We start from the raw sequence: 20950 nt of genomic DNA, 5'->3' as shown, positions 1-20950 counted from the left end.
GTATAACATATTTCACGTGCAACGATGGGACCCGTCATGAACGTGTATGCCGCCAATAAATAAACCACATCGAGGGATAGTAGCGAGTACGAAAATACGTTCCCGATCGCCGTCAGCATGAAACATAAGGCAGGGAGCACTAACAGACAATGTCAGGACTACGGCGGTTTGAAACGATGGCAGATAAGCCGGTTGTTTTGTGGTCATCTGAGATGTGGTCATTAAGAACGGTTGACAGGCGGCGCGAGCGTGCTCGATCGGTTTCGCTCGCTTACGCGCTGCTTTGGATTTCCTCTCCACAAGTCTTAATGGTAAGGGTATGCGGTACTTGTGTAATTACGTTTTTTTTTCCAGTTCGTTTATTTGGTAGGCTCAGGCGTGTATAACACTTTACGGAGTCATTTCTTTGTGATATATACAATCAATGTCATTTTTTCAGTTAGTAAAAGAGGGATGGGAGCCAGCGTACTCGTGGTGACTCGAGGTTAGTTATAATATTTAAGGATGGACGGGGCTTAGGATTCGGGATCAAGGAATTTCGGTTGCTCATCGGGGCATTTGGCGTAAGGGACGATGTGGCGTGTCGTCGTGGTCGAGGATTGATTTGACTGGGAGTGTCTTCCGGATGGCCTGAGTAAAGGAGATCTACGGAACATAGAGACAGAGACAGGACTAAAAAAACTTTGACAGAAGAAAAAAAAACAAAAATTAGATTTTGATGTCAGAAGAACAAAGAAAACCATAAATGGCCTGCATATAGACAACATCACGATCTCCCAAAACTCCTCGAACTTCCCTAAAGGGTTGTTTACCTCGGGCCACAAGGGTATCCAATAATTGCTCTCTGGAGGCGTCATTTTCCGAGCAGAACCAAACTACGTGATCGATGTCATCATAATTGGCACCGCACCTACATAAGTTGCTATCGACAAGGTTTATTCTGTACAAATGTACGTTTAGTGAATAGTGATTAGACATAAGTCTCGACATCACGCGAATGAAGCCTCGACTTAAGTCCTCACCTCTGAACCACGCTCGCCCAGAAACTTTTGGAACTATGGAAAATAGCCACCGTCCAAGTTCGTTGTGTGTCCAATTTCTTTGCCAATTTTGAAGAGTACTCTGACGAACTAATGGGAAAAACTCGTTGCTCGAGAATTGTCTATCATAAATCTCACCTTCCTGTGCGCCCACCTTTGCCAGCGAGTCTGCCTTCTCATTTCCGTAGATTGAGCAGTGAGATGGGACCCAAACAAAGGTAATCTTGAATGATCTTTCGACCAAAACACGCATCTGCTCTCTTATGTTTGTAAGAAAGTAAGATGCGTGCTTAACAGGTTTCATCGACCGGAGTGCCTCGATTGAACTAAGACTATCCGAGAAGATGAAATAATGGTCTACGGGCTGATTTGAAATTGTCCCCAAAGCGAAGTTAATTGCTGCCAGCTCAGCAACATAAACCGAACACAGTTCCTGAAGTTTTCGGAAGGTGGTTGAAGTTACATTGAAAACACCGAAGCCAGTGGATCGGTTGATGCGAGAACCATCAGTGAAATATCTGCTATTGCAATTGACATGTTCATATTTTTCGTAAAAAAGAGAGGGAATAGATATTTGTCGAAGATGATCTGGTATTCCTTGAATAGCATGTTTCATGGACAGATCGTATTCAATGGAGGAACTGTCGTTGGTGAAGTGAATTCGAAGTGGATTATAACACGGAAGACAAAGATCTGTTGATATGTAGTTGAGATAAACTCTAAGGAATCTTGAACGACAAGACAGTTTAAGCATTTTATCGAAGTTATCTAAGACAAGTGTGTTACTTGTAAGGGTATGCGATAACACATTTTTTCCTAACGAAACGAAACGAAACGAAATTTAAAATGTTTATGTTGATTCGGATCGAAACGAAACGAAATATAGATTTACTTTCGAGACTTCGAAACGATACGAAATCAAGGTTCACTTATTTCGAAATTTTTCGAAACGAAACGAAATTTTAATTTTTTTCCGCGGAATTTTTATTAAATTGGTTTTACATTATGTACGCAATTCTGATTTCACTTTTTCGAAGTCAAATAATTGTTTTGCGAAAGTTATAATAACAGAGGCAGTCTGCCATAAGTCGCCGCATTCTCGCCGCATGTGGTAAATCGGCGATAAGGCAATACCCCAGCATTTGTGCCGCTTTCAAAGGAATTCATCGTGGACGTGTGCTCCCGAATCTGACCAATTTTATACCAGTTTTATATCAGTAAGCATATAAAAATAAAGAAATTGTGTGATTTTTTAAATACGGATTCAAATTTCGTTTAAAGCCTTAGTTCACTTAAGAATTATGTAATTATGCTGAAGAATACTACATATATTGTCTTGTCAGCGTGGTTTTTATAGTTTTGAGCTAAGTCAAAATTAGAAAATGAATGCATAGATTTTTTTTATTTAGTGGGATACTCAATTATGTATCCACATCTGCCAGGCGTATACGCAGATAGAGAATTGATACTACTAGACCAACATTTGAAAAGGGCGTAACAGCCAAAAGTTATTCTTTCTTATTCGTCCACATATATATAACATACTTTTGCTCATTAGAAGAATCCTGTGCACCTTTCTAAAATGCATATGAATATGTATTTCAGATTGAATTTCACAGACCCATACTGCCCTTCTACGCATAATTGTCCCATGTTAGTTTTTTGGGATTTTGACTTTTCACCATAGAGCATCTTTTTGATGTATACTTTTAGAAAACTCTAACAGATTTCTCACTTTGTTCGGAAAATCATTGAAAACAACATCAAGTCTATTTGTCTCATTGTTTAATTTCTACGCATAATTGTCTCGCGGTGATTAAATTCATCATTGTGGCGGATTCTGTTATTTTATGGAGCAACACACATTGAAATAGCATTTTCTCTTTAGATCTTGCAATCTTAGCCTGTTGCACTGGTTTACTGTGGGCAATTTGTACAATACTTATTCTAAGCGACATAATCAATTAAACCACGTGGAAGGTTCACTTCCATAGATAAAGCATGTTGAGACATATATCAATCGCAGTAGTAATTCACGATATCATGCATAGAACGGGGCTGATATGCGTAGAAACCATAAAACAAATGTTTTATTTCTGGGGATAACTGTCCCGCAAAACTATTTTCATGATCGTTGTCGCAAATTCTATTTGTGAGTAAAAAATAAGAATGATTTCAATGAAATTAAGTCTTCTGAATGGTTCTGTGACGTTATAATCTTATATTGCATTACAGTTATACGCCAGCAATGAAAATTAGTGTTCAATTTCAAATGCCATTTTCTCATTTTTGGTTTTTTGAATTTGGTACAAGCATGTGTAGAACGGCAGCATAGTCTTATATACAATCAGCTCGACGAATTGTGTGTCCTTGGCATATGAGAACAGCTGTTATGATCAGTATGAGCTGAAAGCTTTAAGCTTTCAGCAATTTTAATGATCTTTCAACCCGTTCTGGTTTTTTTGCAAACTCTATGCGAAGATCTAGAATTGCCCACAAATCTGCAATGTTCCTTACATATTGTGCAAATAGTCAAATAGCTTGATCAACTGTACACATCGTAGTTGCTAATCATGATTGGCCGAGAAACAGCAAATATGCACAGCTCACCAATTAAATAATATTCTTGGTAAATGAAATTAAATTATTAACTTATTAATTATCAATTAAAAAAGTTATTCTTATTATATACTTTCGTCAGAGTTTCCAATTCATGACCAATACCTAACGATGCTCCTTACTGTCAATTTAGGATTAGGAGCGGAAAATTAGTTTAACACTCATTGTTATAAGAGACCGAGGAATGCTCTGCATCTCCGTGAGCGCTACGGGAAAGGCATCATTGGTTAGTTGAGATGGTGATTCATGTGAAGCCCCTTGGTAAGCGACTAAACGAGGTGGATGAACTCTCATCGCAGTTGAATGCTCTCTGACAAGTTTGTCGGTTCATCTACCGGAGAGTGAAACACTTGAGCAGATTGTTGTGTAGGTTATGCTCACCCATAAATCCGTTTACATCTGTGGCATTTGCTTGAGGCCGAACAGTGACCACGATAAATTTGTTGCTCATTCCGACTGTGTAAATCAAATCGTCAACATAGCTACCCCATGTGACACCGTAATCGTAGTTGGGGATGACAACAATTCTAGGCTCAAATGGTTATATGATGACGAAGTGGAAGGATACTTGCCAACCAACGCTTCTTCCGAGCAAGAGTTAACTCTAACCGAAATTGATAAGAAAATTATTTTGAGCTTTTTAGTGGAATGTCTTCACTTATCATAAGACGAGTTTTCACAATCCCATTGAATTCCACCACTAAATTGTATCTTGACAGATACGTATTTCGACCTCAAAAGTAAGGCCGTCTCTCGCACTTGACTCGACTCGGAATTTCAATGGGATTGTAAAAACTCGTCTTATGACAAGGGTCTAACCGAAACTTTGATTGCTAGTGGCTTGAAGTAAATCTGCAATGTATCAAATTCGAACGGAAGTCTTCCCGAGCAGCACAAGTTGGTTGCAGCAACTTGATTGTGACTAAATCTGCGCTAGGAGTCTTCCAAGATGAGTGGAAAACATCAGCAGTTACTCCAATTCATAATGTTGAGATCTACCGTCCAATCTAGATTCTTTATTGTCTGGCCAAAGCACTCGAAATGCTGATTCATGAACGTATGTATGTGGCTGCTAAACCTGTTATCTCTGAGTACCAACAAGGCTTTGTACAAAATCGTTCAACTGTAGCAAACCTGATGACCTACACTAGCATGCTGAATTCTAACCTGGAGAAGAGATGTCAAGTTGACATCATTGACATCGACTTTTCGGAGACTTTCGATAAAGTTCCTCACGGATTAACTTTAAATATATATGAATGTTTGGGTTTTCCTGACTGGATTGTCACTTGGCTGCGTTCTTACCTGATTGGTAGGCCATCCTTCGTTAAATTAGGCACTGTCTCATCCAATACATACCCTACGCCATCCGGAGTGCCACAAAGCAGTCACCTAGGGCCGCTGATTTTCATCATTTTCATGAACGACTTATGCTGTAAACTTTGATTTCATCGCCTCAGGTACGCCGATGATTTGAAAATATTTCGAATTAATCGACCATTGACCGATTGTTTTGCGCTGCAACAAGATGTAGATGTCATAGCCAACTGGTGTTGTTTAAATGGTATGGAGATAAATGCGACGAAATGCAACTCAATAAGTTTCACCAGATGCAGAACGCAGATAAACTTTCGTTACTCGTCATGCGAAAAAGAACTGAAAAGTGTAAGCTCCTTAAAAGACCTGGGAGTTACGTTTGACCGCAAGCCGAATTTTAATGAACATATTGCAACGAGTACTGCAACGAGGCTTTCGCCGTACTAGGCTTCATGCGCCGGAACGCTGCAGATTTTGATGACGTTTACTCCCTGAAAAGCCTGTATTGCTGCCTCGTGCGGAGTGTACTCGAATATGCTGTGCAGGTGTGGGCGCCCTATCACGAAATCCAGATGACGCGAATTGAAAGGGTCCAACGCAGTTTCGTTCGTTTTGCCCTCAGGCGATTGCCGTGGGATAATCCTTTGAGGTTACCGTACTACGAAGAGCGATGCCAACTGATTCGACTCGAAACCCTTCGATAACGATGTGGAGATTTGCAGAGGGTTTTTGCATTTGACATTATTAACAACCACGTGGACTGTCCTGAGCTCTTGCAGCAAGTTAACTTTCATGTTCCGCCAACGTCAGCTCTTCCAGCCTTCCAGACACTTCACAATGTTTGGGCAAAATCATCCGCTTGGACGTTACTTCAATCTCCTCAACGACATTGATTGGTTCGATTTTAATTGTAGCAGAACGATATTCAAAACTAGATTAAGACAAATTTTTAGTTAGCATATAAGTTTTAAACCAGTCTACACAGTTAATACTGAAGATAAAGATAAATAAATTAATAACGAAGTTATTTTGAAAACAAGAAGACGAAAACTGTGTTGCAAATCAATCTAACGCAAGATCAATGTGCTTCGTTTAATAAACTTTTACAACACTATCGATTCTGCATTAAATAATGTTGTGCTCTTCGATGCAGACTTTAGTTTCATCACTTCGCGTTCTCCAACACTAGCTGGCGTGATCAGCATCAACACGATCGATTGCACACTAGTTAAACAAATTTCTGCTACTCGAGGTAGATTTTTTCCACTTCGCGTTCTCCCGGACTAGCTGCCGTCCCACGATCGATTCCCCATTCATATTGTGCAAATAGTAAAAAAATATCACCAAATTTAAATTTGAATCAGTGTTTCACTGAAGACGTTTTATAGAAGAAAACTACATACGTATTTGTCAACTGATAATGGGGTAATGTAGTGAGCGTTAATAGAAAAATGTGTATAATCTAAGTTTTGAAAACAACTTTAAGATTTTGTTCAGCGGCGCAGCCAAAATTTTTGATAATATGAAGTCTGGTTTAAGTTGAAATTTGTTTCGAAATTCCGCGGAATTCCGTTAAATTTCGTTAAAAGCTAGTTTTTTCTAGCGAAATTTTTGCAATTTTTCGAAACGAAACGAAATCAAGAATTCAGATTTCGCCATACTCAAATTCCGCGAAATTCCGCGGAATTTCGTTTCGAACCACCTGAAACGAAATTTTTCGAAATACCGCATATGCTTAGTTACTTGTTCCACATTTGATGAGTATTCTAAGTGAGAGCTCCCAAAAACGGGCAATACGCAAACAACGATACTGAATTCGTTCCAATTTGATCAGGTGGCAATCAGCTGCTGAGAGGAAGCAGAAAGAGCCGTACTCTAAAACAGAAAGAATAGTCGTTCTATAGACAATTAATTGCATATTATTCGGCAACTCGGCCGTACGATAACCATTTTTTTTTGTTAAATATCTTGGCTGTGCATATGCACAGCACATGTTTTGAAATGGACAAATTGATATGAAATTTGCGAAAAATAATCTACGTGTCTTGGAGGGACTCGAACCCTCAACCTCCTACTCTCAAGATAGGCGTGATAACCCCTACACAACAAGACCACTTAAAGATGACGGATGAACATTTCTAATTGTTGCGTAACCAAGCAGTGGACTGTAAAACTGCTGCTAGCAAAGCGAACGATGATAAACCAATCCATGTAGCGGGTTGCTAATTATCCACCAGGTGGCAGCCGTGCCACTAGCGAAGGGCGTGGGTGCCCACGCAGCAATTCCTTTGCGGCCCAGGTGCCGAGAGCGATGCGATGCGAGCGAAGAAAATTATTCTTAATTAACTCAGGTCCTAACAAGGACCGATTTCAGGAACGCCAAAACTGCACCGCGGACCAAGTGAGGGATCAGCCAGAATGGAAGCAACACAAAAAATCTTAACTAAACATGTTTATTCCTGTTTGTTGCTTCGCTTCTTCTTCTTCTTCTTCTTCTTCTTCTTCTTCTTCTTCTTCTTATGATGTTCAATGTAAGATGAAACAAAACGAACTGACACGCGATGGAGCTCTCGTTATATACTCGCACTGTCTGACTTGTCGAACGCAGCATACTACTTAGGGGCGTGGCTTATGATGGTTGGTGTTGTTGCTTGTAGTGATGTTTCCTCCGATTCCACTTCAGTGCGCTGACGCGGAACTGTGCTGTTTGGGGAAATCGCACAGTAGTGGCTTCCAAAATTCGCTTGGGCACGTTTGTCATTCTCACTTTCAATAGCAGAGGGTGCAGAACCAACACTTTCCATCGAGAAAAACTCCTTTACTAGTTCATGCTGTTCTTGATCGGACGAACGTGCGAAAATATGAAACAGCTGGTGTGTAGGCGGTACATTTGCAGCAGACATTGTTCCGTACACCGGCTATCCCAGCCTGGTTTTAGCAGCGATTGGATTTCCCTTGACTCCTTTTTTTTGCTTTTCCATGTCGCTATGACGAACGAATTGTCCAAACCGACTAGAATTGTGGGAACAGCGTTAGCGTAACTACGGATTGGAACACCTTGAAGATACGGGAACTGTTTGCAAAGTTCGCTGAAATTCAGCGATTGTGCTGGAAGATTGAGATTTTTGACGGTGTGTACTCTTTCAATTCGAGCTGCGAAGAATTTAATTCTTCTGAAATCTGCCACTTAATAAGCTGGGATTCGCTCTCCACACGTTCGATACCGCTTGTCCACTGCAAACAGAGCGGGTGTACGTCACCGGTCACTGCAAGTTCATCAGCTATCTTCGATTCCAACAACGTCCTGGAAAAACAGTAGAAGCATAAGTAATAGAACGCTAATGGCGCTGTAATCATTTAAATTATTTTGCCAAATTATGCTTCAACAATAGACTGGCCCAGGAAACAAAAAGTTGTCTAATTCCACGAGGCACCCCCCAGGATTGTGTCTTTGGCTGAGAAAACGAATCTCTGAAAATTTAAGCTCAATCGCTTGTTGCATAAGCTGTCGCATTTGATCTTAAGTTTGTATGGGGATTTCAGCCAAAATATATAGGAAAATACACTTCCGTCACTTATTCGATCTGGAAATTGGTTCTGATTGCTCGATTGACCTCAGAATTGCAAAAACGGTAGTTGGTATGCTACAGAACAATTTCACAGAACATTGTATGATGATCAAATGAACTTTTATATAGGTTTCGGCTGATGCGATTCGATCAAAAAACCCAAAAATACACAAATCAGCTCCTAATAAATCAGCCGAAAATGATCTAAAAATTCATTTAATCATCATGCAATGTTCTGTGAAATTGTTCTGTAGCATACCAACTGCCGTTTTTGCAATTCTGAGGTCAATCGAGCAATCAGAACCAATTTCCAGATCGAATGAGTGACGGAGGTGTATTTTCCTATACATTTTGGCTGAAATCCCCATACAAACTTCAAATCAAATGCGCCAGCTTATGCAACAAGCGATTGAGCTGAAATTTTCAGGGATTGATTTTCTCACCCAAAGACACAATCCTGGGGGGTGCCCCGTGGAATTAGACAACATTTTTTTCTCCCCATAGTAATCTGGGCCAGTCTATTCAACAAGCTCCAATTGGCTATAATTTATGCATCATGTTGTAGTACATATTTGGTTTCATCACCAACATCGGTTTGACAGTTGTAGTACTGGCACTTTGGCTGCCAGGTCGAAGTAACCTAGATGTTAGTCACGCGAACAGTCACGACATTAGCAATCTTATACTTTTGAATCAACTGGAAAAACCGTCATCGAGAAAGGCAAACGTTCGAATTGTTTTCCCGTTTCCATGTAGAGATACCGGTACAATGCGGAACAAAACCGCCTGCTTGAGCTGATGATGAACAGTGACTCCTCGTGGTTTTCATAGGATCGATCGGTTTACCTTTACCTGACTGTGGGTTCCCAGGATGAAGAAGTTTGTGATGACGTTCTTCGCATCCGTTTTGTCCGCAATTGATCGCTTTACATGGGAACTTCCCGTAGGAACCTTGGCAACGACGACACAGATATTACTCCTGAACAAGTTTCCAACGATCACCGAGACTCCGCTTGTGAAAGGCATGACAATCCTTGATCTTGAGGCCCATTTTCTAGCATGCGACACACGGCTTTTGTTTCCTCGCCTGACGATCACTATTGGGCGCAGGGTAAACTCTTTGCTTCTCTGCAGCGTGTGCGTTCACGTACATCTTCTCCTTCGTCTTCTGTTTCTCCTGCTTGCTTCGATGTCCTTCTACCTCATGCGAAGAAGTCACATCACTTTCGGCTGTCACGATAAACATTTTTTGATATTCATGGGAAAATGCGTGACAGCAGAATAGAGCCATATAGAGCTGCTATCAACAACACGGTCTTGCCTACTCAGATCTTTGTTTGATCGTGCTCGAAGAATGACTTACATAGTTTTAGAACTTAATATTTTGGCTATAACTTTTAAGATCAATACAAAACAATGAAACAGCATCGTCAAATGTAACTTGTTGAAATAAATCGGTTAAGGGAAATTCCCGTAAAATAAAGAGCAAGGAGGTCCCTGAAATCAAGATGATGTTGCACTTTTCGCTCAACGACGTTCTGATATGCAGGCTAAGCTCAACGACCTTCCAATATATTGGTAGTCAAATGACGTCAGACGGCGGTAGGGCACCTAGCAGGATCCATGACTAGTTTCTGTGGTCGGAAGCAATCTCATGCACCAAAAAATCCCTTTTAATTTAGAAATATACTGCCTCAAAGGGAATACAAACTCATTTTAAAATATATAAATATATATGACCAAAAACCAGCATATCATAACATCCAAAAAATTGGTGAAATTATCTTTCGTTTGGCATTTACACTTTGTTATTTGTTTGAAATTTGACTATTCTGTCAGGTTTTACATTTGTGGATTAAGAAAACTCGAATGTCTTATTCGTTAGGGAAGGTTAGAAAATGCCTCTTCTGATTATTTTAATTTTATTATCGCATAACCCGAAACCATGCAAGGATCACACTCTCTCATTGCAAGTTAATTACTCTCCTTATTTCATGTGGCGGCATACAGACAGTACTTAGCGTCGTCAACTTGACCGAGATCTAACGCAGGCGTGTCGTCAAGACCATCACCACTATCCGTACTCTCACGGCGCGCGCGGGACACAAACGACGGCGCGGCGGCGCTCTAAGTACACACAGTTGGCCCATCTATCGTCTCGGCGTTGTATTGAGCCAGAGCCAGGCAGCAAGGCAAGGCCCAGCAGTCAGTGGGAAGAATAAACAGCATTTTCGTTATCAGCAGCAGATCGATCGGCGCAGAAGGAAGCGAGCCCGACTCGAAAGCGAAAACTGATCATCTCAACAAATTTTGTCATCGTTCCTGGGCCCGATCGGCCGCGCCGCGTACTAATCGCTCAGTTAGCTCGGCTTGGCTGATAGGCAACGGACGGATGCGATCAGAAACCGTCTGCATTCGAGCGGATTTGGATTAGAGGAAATTTCGTCTTCCTTTTATTTTGCGTGTATTTGTGTGTTTATGTTGCACTTTCGTGTTTGTCGCGCGATTTTCCCGGACCCAGTTTTCTTTCAAATCTTGTGTTTTATGTGTCATTGTTTTTTCATGTATTGTGAGTTGTCCTGCAATTTTTTTCGAAATTTTGTGCCGTTCTGCTATGCATTTCCAAAAAGTGTAAATTTCTGTAAATAGTCGCATTTTTTGCATTCAGTGTCTGTGTGTTTGTGCGATTGTGCCCGTATCGGCACCACGTGTTCAAGAGGACTGGTGCAAGCAAGCAAATATCGAAAGAAAAGTTCTAATTGTTGTCACCGTTTCTTATTTCCTGTGCTGTTTTGCGCTTTGAAATTTTGTCAACGTCGTCATTTTATTCCTGTTTTGTTTGGCTGCATGCATTCGCGCGCACACCACCATCGTCGGAACGGATTCGGACAATTTATTGCGCCTGGCCGTTGGTAGGAGGTAAAGGTAGGTGGTTTATTTTGGTTATTTTTTAGAGCACTTTCAAGCATACATGTGTGTCAAGAGCTACGTCACTGTAGAGTAATTTGTATCTTGTGCATTCTTCACATTTCTGCTTGGGAAAATATTTCTCCATCTAGGGTAGCTGTTTCATTTTCTGTCCTACGATCCGATAACATAATTTTGAAGCAAAAGGAGAAAAGTTGATATGCAGTTCAATCCTTTTTTTATTTTTTGAATTTAGAGGCAATAAATTGAAAACCCGGAACCATCACCCTATATTTAATACTAATATATTATTCTCTGAATTGTAAAATATTCAACTAAGTAATCAACTACGTATGAAATCGACGGTGCTCTCACTTACAAATCGAGACACAATGCGCAAGCTCATCCTTATCTTATCAGGCGGTTAAACTCACATGGCTTGTTGTATTTTACCATGCATATTCGTTTTCGTTCTTATGTATTTGTGAACACGAAACAAGGCAGCGGTTCCCATCATAGGCTGGTAAATGGCAAATCTCGCTTAACTTTTCAAAAGGACCTAAGTAACATTTTTTTCATGAATTAATTTGAGTACTGCAATCAAGAGCTTTCATGTTGTTCTGTTGATTGCGCTATTAAAATTAATTCATGAAAAAAATGTTACTTAGGTCCTTTTGAAAAGTTAAGCGAGAAATATTCCTTTTCTTTATATAAATTCTAAAAATGACGGAAAATGTTTACAGTAAATAACGTTCAATATCGGGGAAAATATCTAGAGTAATAATAATACAGTTATACAGTGTTGACCCGATTTTGTCACTCCTCGATTTTGTCTACCCCCGATTTTATCACGTTTTCGACGCGATTTTATCTCGTCCCGATTTTATCACGTTTTCGACCCGATTGTTGTTACCCCAGAAAATCTTCAAAATTTTAGTCATTCTTTTTATTTTCGTAAATAATACCGCAAATACGTTGATTTCCATGAAATAACTTTCACCGCCTGTAGTTTAATATGACTGACTTTTGAGTACTTGCGAAGGATTCTGTAAGCATTTTCGACAAGAAATAACGGGTACCGTTCACGCATTTTGTCTTTCCAAGGCATAAAATGATTCATATTTGTGAAATTAATTAAAAAATTAAAATATTATATTTATTTCCGATTTTGCCACATACCCTGTTTTATCACCCCAAAATTCACCAGGGGGTGATAAATTCGGGATATTAATGACAATTTTGACATCATGTTCAACACATATTGTCAAAACCGATTGTTTTGCCTTTCTCGTATACTAAGTATACAGTAAAGGCTATATGATCGCTCAAAAACAAACTTTTTATAGAAAGCCCGGAGACCCATAGTGTTATATACCAATCGACTCAGTTCGACGAATCGAGGTGATGTCTGTGTGTGTGTGTGTGTATGTGTGTGTATGTGTGTGTGTGTGTGTGTGCAAAACTACTCAAAAATGTCAGTCATTTTTCGGGCACTTATCCTCAACCGATTTGCTCGCAACAAGTTGCATTCGACGCAGAATCCTGTCCCATTGTTCCCTATTTGCAATTGGTCAGATCGGACTCAAGGATCAGAAGTTATGGCCAAAATACAAATTCATACGAAAAATCGCGTAAAAATGTCACTCATTTTTCGGCACTTATCCTCAACCGATTTGCTCGCAACAAGTTGCATTCGACGCAAAATCCTATCCCATTGTTTCCTATTTGGAATTGGCCAGATCGGACTATGGGATCGAAAGTTATGGCCAAAATACAAATTCAAACGAAAAAATCGCGTAAAATATGTTACTTTTTTTTTCGGGCACTTATCTTCAACCGATTTGCTGGCAACAAGTTGCATTTGACGCAGAATCCTGTCCCATTGTTTCTTATTTGAAATTGGCTAGATCGGACTATGGGATCGAAAGTTATGGCCAAAATACAAATTCATACGAAAAAATCGCGTAAAAAATGTCACTCATTTTTCGGGCACTTATCCTCAACCGATTTGCTCGCAACAAGTTGCATTCGACGCAGAATCCTGTCCCATTGTTTCCTATTTGAAATTGGTCAGATCGGATCTATGGGATCAGAAGTTATGGCCAAAATACAAATTCATACGAAAAAATGTCACTCATTTTTCGGGCACTTATCTAAAACCGATTTGCTCGCAACGAGTTGGATCAGACGCAGAATCCTGTTCCATTGTTTCCTATTTAAAATTGGCCAGATCGGACTATGGGATCGAAAGTTATGGCCAAAATACAAATTCAAACGAAAAAATCGCGTAAGATATGTTACTCATTTTTCGGGCACTTATCTTCAACCGATTTGCTGGCAAAAAATTGCATTTGACGCAGAATCCTGTTCCATTGTTTCTTATTTGAAATTGGCTAGATCGGACTATGGGATCGAAAGTTATGGCCAAAATACAAATTCATACGAAAAAATCGCTAAAAAATGTCACACATTTTTCGGGCACTTATCCTTAGCCGATTTGCTCACAACAAGTTGCATTTTTTTTTTTTTTTTTTTTTAAAAACTTTATTTAGATTTGTTTATACAATATAATATACAGAGACTTTGTTTATCACTAGTAATATGAAAAATTGTCTACACTTCGCATTCTAAATGAAATTTCAACGCACTTATGTCTATTTCGTTATTACACATTGTAATAAAGATGACATAGTTTATAAAGTATTTCATTATTTTGATTTTCTTGCTCGATTGCATTTGCATAACAGGGAACATTAAGTCTTCGACAGTAAATGTACTTAACGGGCTTATTGTTTTCAATAATTGTTGTAAAGTATTCCAAGCTAACGCAACTCTAGAACATTTTGCAATTTTGTGCTGTAAGTTTTCAGTATTTTGATTGCAATGTAGACATCTTGGCGAGTCTGATCTTTGCATTCTGTATAACAATTCTTGGTGCTCTAGTTTACCATTAACTAATAAATAGTAGATTGTTTTTTCTCTTGATGTTAGATTATTGGAATTTATGTTATGCCAAACAGCACACCAGTTAATAGTTGGGAATGCTATTACTATCTTAGGGCATTCGACGTACAATACTGTCCCGTTGTTTCCTATTGAAAATTGGCCATATCGGACAATGGGATCGAAAATTAAACCATTTTTGCCTTTCTCGTATACTAAGTATACGGTAAAGGCTATATGATCGCTCCAAAAACAAACTTTTTATAGAAGGCCCGGAGACCCATAGTGTTATATACCAATCGACTCAGTTCGACGAATCGAGGTGATGTCTGTGTGTGTGTGTGTGTGTGTGTGTGTGTGTGTGTGTGTGTGTGTATGTGTGTGTGTATGTGTGTGTGTGTGCGCAAAACTACTCAACAAAATGTCACTCATTTTTCGGGCACTTATCCTCAACCGATTTGCTCGCAACAAGTTGCATTCGACGCAGAATCCTGTCCCATTGTTTCCTATTTGAAATTGGCCAGATCTGACTATGGGATCAAAAGTTATGGCCAAAACACAAAATCATACGAAAAAATCGTGTAAAAAATGTCACTCATTTTTCGGGCACTTATCCTCAACCGATTTGCTCGCAACAAGTTGCATTTGACGCAGAATCCTGTCCCATTATTTCCTATTTGAAATTGGCGAGATCGGACTATGGGATCGAAAGTTATGGCCAAAATACAAAATCATACGAAAAAATCGCGTAAAAAATGTCACTCATTTTTCGGGCACTTATCCTCAACCGATTTGCTCGCAACAAGTTGCATTCGACGCAGAATCCTGTCCCATTATTTCCTATTTGAAATTGGCCAGATCTGACTATGGGGTCAAAAGTTATGGCCAAAACACAAAATCATACGAAAAAATCGTGTAAAAAATGTCACTCATTTTTCGGGCACTTATCCTCAACCGATTTGCTCGCAACAAGTTGCATTCGACGCAGAATCCTGTCCCATTATTTCTTATTTGAAATTGGCCCGATCGGACTATGGGATCAAAAGTTATGGCCAAAACACAAAATCATACGAAAAAATCGTGCTAAAAATGTCACTCATTTTTCGGGCACTTATCCTCAACCGATTTGCTCGCAACAAGTTGCATTCGACGCAGAATCCTGTCCCATTGTTTCCTATTTGAAATTGGCCAGATCGGACTATGGGATCGAAAGTTATGGCCAAAATACAAATTCATACAAAATAATCGCGTAAAAATGTCACTCATTTTCGGACACTTATCCTCAACCGATTTGCTCGCAACAAATTGCATTCGACGCAAAATCCTTTCCCATTGTTTCCTATTAAAAATTGGACAGGTCGGACTATGGGATTGGAAGTTATGACCAAAATACCTTTTTTCATAAAAATCACAAAAAATGTCACCTATTTTTCGGACACCTAACCTTAATCGATTCACACGAAACAAGTTGCATTCGACGCAGAATCCTGTCCCATTGTTTCCTATTGAAAATTGGCTAGATCGGACTATGGGATCGGAAGATATGGCCGAAACACCATTTTAGCCTTTTTATACGAAAAGGCTGTATGTTCGCTCAAAAACCAAACTTTTACAGAAGGCCTGAGACCCATAGTGTTATAATCGATTCAGCTCGACGAACTGAGATGATGTCTCTGTCTCTCCACTTCATACGGGAGTTTGGCAGAAAGACGGTCATGAGATTTATATCATAACAAATATTGCCTCCGCTCGCGTGATGGGAATGACATTTTCGTTTTCTTTTGTGTAGTCGGACTTCAGTTCAACTAACATCCAAAAGTGATATCCTTAAAATATATGACTGGGTGAAATAAAACAGGGTTATGTACTTCAAAAAGATTGGAAAAGGAAACAAAATGTCGAAATTCTTATTAGCATATTGTAGATCAAGCTGAAAACCGAACTGAGGTCCCGCGAAATCGCATTTTCTCGCATTTCCGGATGTTGCAACTGCATCGCGAGTAGTGCGCAACTGTGCCATAGTCGGGCACCACTCGCGATGCAGTTGCGACATCCGGAAATGGACAAAATATGATTTTCGGTTTTTAACTGGATCTACAATATCTTTGCCATAAATAATCTGATTTTCATAGAACGGACAAAGAAATTTGTCTTTTTTACTCCTAGCCACTAGCTCATCTTTTTTCAAGCACACACATTTTACGAAGGTCGAGAAAGGCACCATCACCGCTAGGTGGATTAATCTGGGTTTTTTTCTGAAAACTCAGATGTGAGTATGTAGATTATGCGGAAGATTTTGATTTGAAAAATGTATTGGAGGTAACCACTTTCCTTCAATGGGACTCGAACCCACGCTGGACTGGTGCTACTAACTAAGCTACGAAGGACCTCCGTAGTCGGGTAGTCCAATACCCGGAAACTAGGCAATTTACTTTGATTGCCGTCGCACTGTGGAATATACCAGCTCGAATACTGGCCAAAAGCCAGAACCAAAAATTTTAGAAAATTTCATGTTATTTTTGGTTTTTGCATTCTCAAAAAGTAATTCAAATATGCGAATATTAATTACTTGCAGGGCTTTATTTTTTTTGGGTCGGTTGGGATGGTTTGTGTGGGTCAGGCAAGGAATGGCCCCGGTCCCCCACAAAATTTTATGTACCGTCGTCGGGGGTGACAATGGGTCAAATGGGGGTGAGAATAGATCACTGTTTCAAGTACTTAGAATGCTTGTAGAATAGATTGAATGAGCATGAGCATGAGCATGAGCATGATTGACCGGCTACGGTTGCTACTCCGTTATTGCCAGGTCAGCTGATATTACACAGAGAACCAACAGATGATGTTTTGGACTAACATCTTCCTCAATGTGTAAAAACTGGTGACCCAAAATCAAGCAATACCAGCGCCGACCGTGTCCGAATGCAGGTCAATTGAGGAATAGGTAGGAAAATGATGACGTGATACTCGCTTTGATGGAAGCCGACGAGTCATCTGCACTTCCACGAGAAATCACTGGGATGTTGGATATATGGGGTAGGAAGTGTAGCAAGGTTCGTTTTGGCAAACGGTTTGCCGTGTGTAACGTGTAGTTTGATGAACACAATCGAACGCGCACTAGTTAATCGATTTATCGACTGCACTTAGCAGAACAAAATATTTCGATGATCGCGGGATCACTCTGCGTTCTATTAGAAACACGATAGAACACGCACTATTTTTAATTTGTTAAGTAATTTTATAACCCGCACAACGCAGAGCCAAATATATCAATGATCGCGCAATCGTTCTGCTTATTAGAGGAAACCCGATCGGACGCGCACTAATGTTTCATTTGCCAATTAATTTATTCACCCACACAAAACACAACAAAATTTTTCGAAGATCTCATGATCGTTCTGTATTTGTTAATTAAATTACTCATTCGCACAACGTAGAACAAAACATTTAGGTGATCGTGGGATCAATCTGCGCACCAGAAGTTCCTACTATTACATTGATAGTTCAATATGTTTAAATATAATCTCTGAAAAGAAAGACTGGCCTGCAATATTTTATTAACATATAAATCACGGTATGAAAACGTACACTTGATTTGTATGCAGCATAGAAAAGTAGTAAAACGCCAGTATGTTCAGAACTATTATCCTACCGTATATTTGTCATTTCATGTTCTACTCTGTTTTTCAAAACACAATTTTATATATTGGTTTAAAAGTGAATTTTTTTAAAGAATAATAATAAAGAAAACTAGTATTTCTATATAGGGAACAACTGCTCTGATTTTTTCTTGTATATCAATTAATGTATGGATTTATAGAATTGCCTATGGAATTCACTACCGGTTTGTATAAAAAACAAGAATTTTTGTGTTCAGACGCTATAAGGAGTATTTTAATTAGCGTTTAATCAGATATTATGATAAGTGTTGCTTTCCTGTATCGTAAAAATATGTAGCATCAAAAAGACAGTAGTCAAATCTTTGTTGTAATTTCTGGCCACCTGCTTTTTGACCTCATTTGATTCCCGTTTGAAAAATGTTGCAGGAAGAAACCCTTAACAATAGAAAATACTCACTCACGTCTGTGATCCTCCCATCCACAATCGACTGGTAGAAATGAATCTGCGATGAAAGCTGCGCCCAACCTATTTAATCATGTTGACCTCTCATTTCATAAGACCTGTCTTACGAGTTCTTCACATCAAGAGTAGTGATGGAAATCACAAGACAACTATTATGTTTAATTTTCCTATAAATAACTCCTATGAACTTCACAAGATACAAAAATGAATTTCTTAACAGGCCAGTAATTATCATAAAAGGCTCAATGAAAATGAAATTCAGTAAATTTTCCGCGCTTCACAAGATGAGACCTATAATGTTCCTAAGATAGTTTAGTTGAGTGCACCGATCAATACGTCACCGCCGCGGCAGTAACAGCTGGTGTTTACATTTTCTATCGCATAGCAATATATCGTGTAGTTCAGTGTCAATTCGGATTTATTATAACTTATTTATTATATCATGTTTGGACAGACTCCGGTTCCCCTAAGCATGCTCCAGCGTTCGACATTTAAATTTGAACAGTAGAGAACGCAGAACTCTCCCATATAATCAGACTTTTTTTTATAAACTCTTAAGTCAGAGTTGAGCCAGCAAAGTGCTGAAAGCCTCAGCTAAATAAAGACAATAATTAATGTCACCAGACGCTGCATTTTTCAACTTCGTTTTACAAATTTATTACAATTCAAACAGCCTTGCACATATTTTTTCAATTTTTTTTTTTGGGCTAAAATCAATGCGAAATGTATTTTTGGAGGACCCATGTTCAAGCTAGTGACGCAATCTAAATAGGCGTCCCGCGTTTCGCAGGACGCTTGCTGGTCACATTAACAATAATACACCCAAAAAACAAATCTGACAATTTTTGCAAAAAACATGGCATATACAATTCTGTAAGCTTTTTATACAGATATTGTATTAAAATAATACAAATCTGTATTATACAGTTTCTGTAAGGTTCTTATGCAAAATTGTATTAAAATCTGCCATCCGCTGGTTTGGTGTAATAATATCGACTCTTATCTTAATATTAGGAAATTAATCCATCGAAACATCAGATCTACCGTATTGCTTCAAACTTGAATGAAATCAAATCATCCCCTCACTCAACTAAACTATCTCATAATCATCATAAGCCTCATCTTATGAAGCGTGGAAAAATAATCGAATTCCATTTTCATAGAGCCTCTTATGATAACTACTCGACTCTTATGAAGTTCATAAAATTTATCTATAGAAAAAATGAAACATAAGAGTTGTCTTATGATTTTCATTACTACCCTTGATGTGAAAAACTCATAAGACAAATCTTATGAAATGAGAAATCAACATGGTAGAAAATGCAGTGGATGAATTAATTATAATCGCAAATTTATTCTTCGGTATACACTAGCGGAGTGCGGGTATATATTTATTGCGACATGCGCGATTGTAAACTATCTTATATCTATTTGCCATCAATCGGAATAATTTTGAATTCTATTATTGATCAGTTAAAGCAGTTGGATATGTGAATTGGAAGATCAGAAAAGTAAGTAAATTTTTCCTCTTTTTGAGGTATTCTATCCTGTCCATCTAAAATCAAAATTTATATTTACAGAAGTTTGTCGATGCAAGACACCAGTTCAGGAAAAAGTACCATTCAACATTTCGCACTAGCAGAAGAGGGGAACACCGACGATGAGACTACTCTCGAGTTTCCTAACTGGTGAAATGATATATGATATACCATCTCGACGAAAAATAAATCAAACGAATAAGAAAGAATATTATGATTAGTTAGATTATTAAATAATCAGAAAAAAAATAGAATGTTATTTTCAAAATGATTTGCGCATTTTTTTTTTGATCTCGTGAGAAAGCACAATCGTGTTGAAAATATTATGTCCTTCATAGGCAAGAATGATTGATGTTCATAAGATTCAGTTATGAATTTCGTTATGGGCTCTGACAAATCTTGATATTTTCATAAGATAAACTTATGAAAATCATTCTCGGTCAAATAACACACAGTTCATAAGAAAATCGTACAAACTTTGTAAGTAATTCTTATAGCGAAAAAACATAAGATATTCGTATGATTATCACTAGTTTTCTTGGCTGAGTATGATCGAGACATGTAACTCGAATGCAAAATGTCTAAATTATGCTTGTAGAATAGATTGAATGAAAGAAGATAAAGTATAAGAGACCTTTTTGAACGATTTTGCTATCCGACCTCCAGGCTGCCGGTGAGAGCGATGACCCATTATCACCCCCAGACCCATTGTCACCCCCGATGGCGGTACCAAAATCAACCTTTTTCGTATATTTAAGAACCCCCGAAAACTGTTGGCCCAAGGGCTCCCTTCCGGCGAAGTCCGGCCCTGGTTACTTGTAAGCAATACCGGATGTTAAAACTTCATCATAAATAATTTTATTGTTAGTTTTATCGTAATTGTGGATGATAAAAAGTTTATGTTTTATCGCGTTTTTTCCTTGGTTTTTAATGATTA

The 20950-nt window shown here is 38.8% G+C and overlaps 1 protein-coding gene across 1 annotated transcript in view; it reads left to right on the top strand.

The window, feature by feature from the left end:
* The first annotated feature begins 10777 nt into the window (after positions 1 to 10777).
* LOC134218123 (uncharacterized) overlaps positions 10778 to 20950 on the top strand; it is a 380421-nt gene continuing 370248 nt past the window's right edge. Inside the window, exon 1 of the mRNA XM_062696991.1 lies at positions 10778 to 11470. The gene's annotated coding sequence lies outside the window, so the exon portion shown is untranslated. The remainder of the gene's footprint in view (positions 11471 to 20950) is intronic.

The sequence above is a fragment of the Armigeres subalbatus genome, chromosome 2 (assembly GCF_024139115.2).
Source record: "Armigeres subalbatus isolate Guangzhou_Male chromosome 2, GZ_Asu_2, whole genome shotgun sequence".
NCBI lineage: Eukaryota > Metazoa > Arthropoda > Insecta > Diptera > Culicidae > Armigeres > Armigeres subalbatus.
This window is presented reverse-complemented; position numbering and strand designations above follow the sequence as displayed.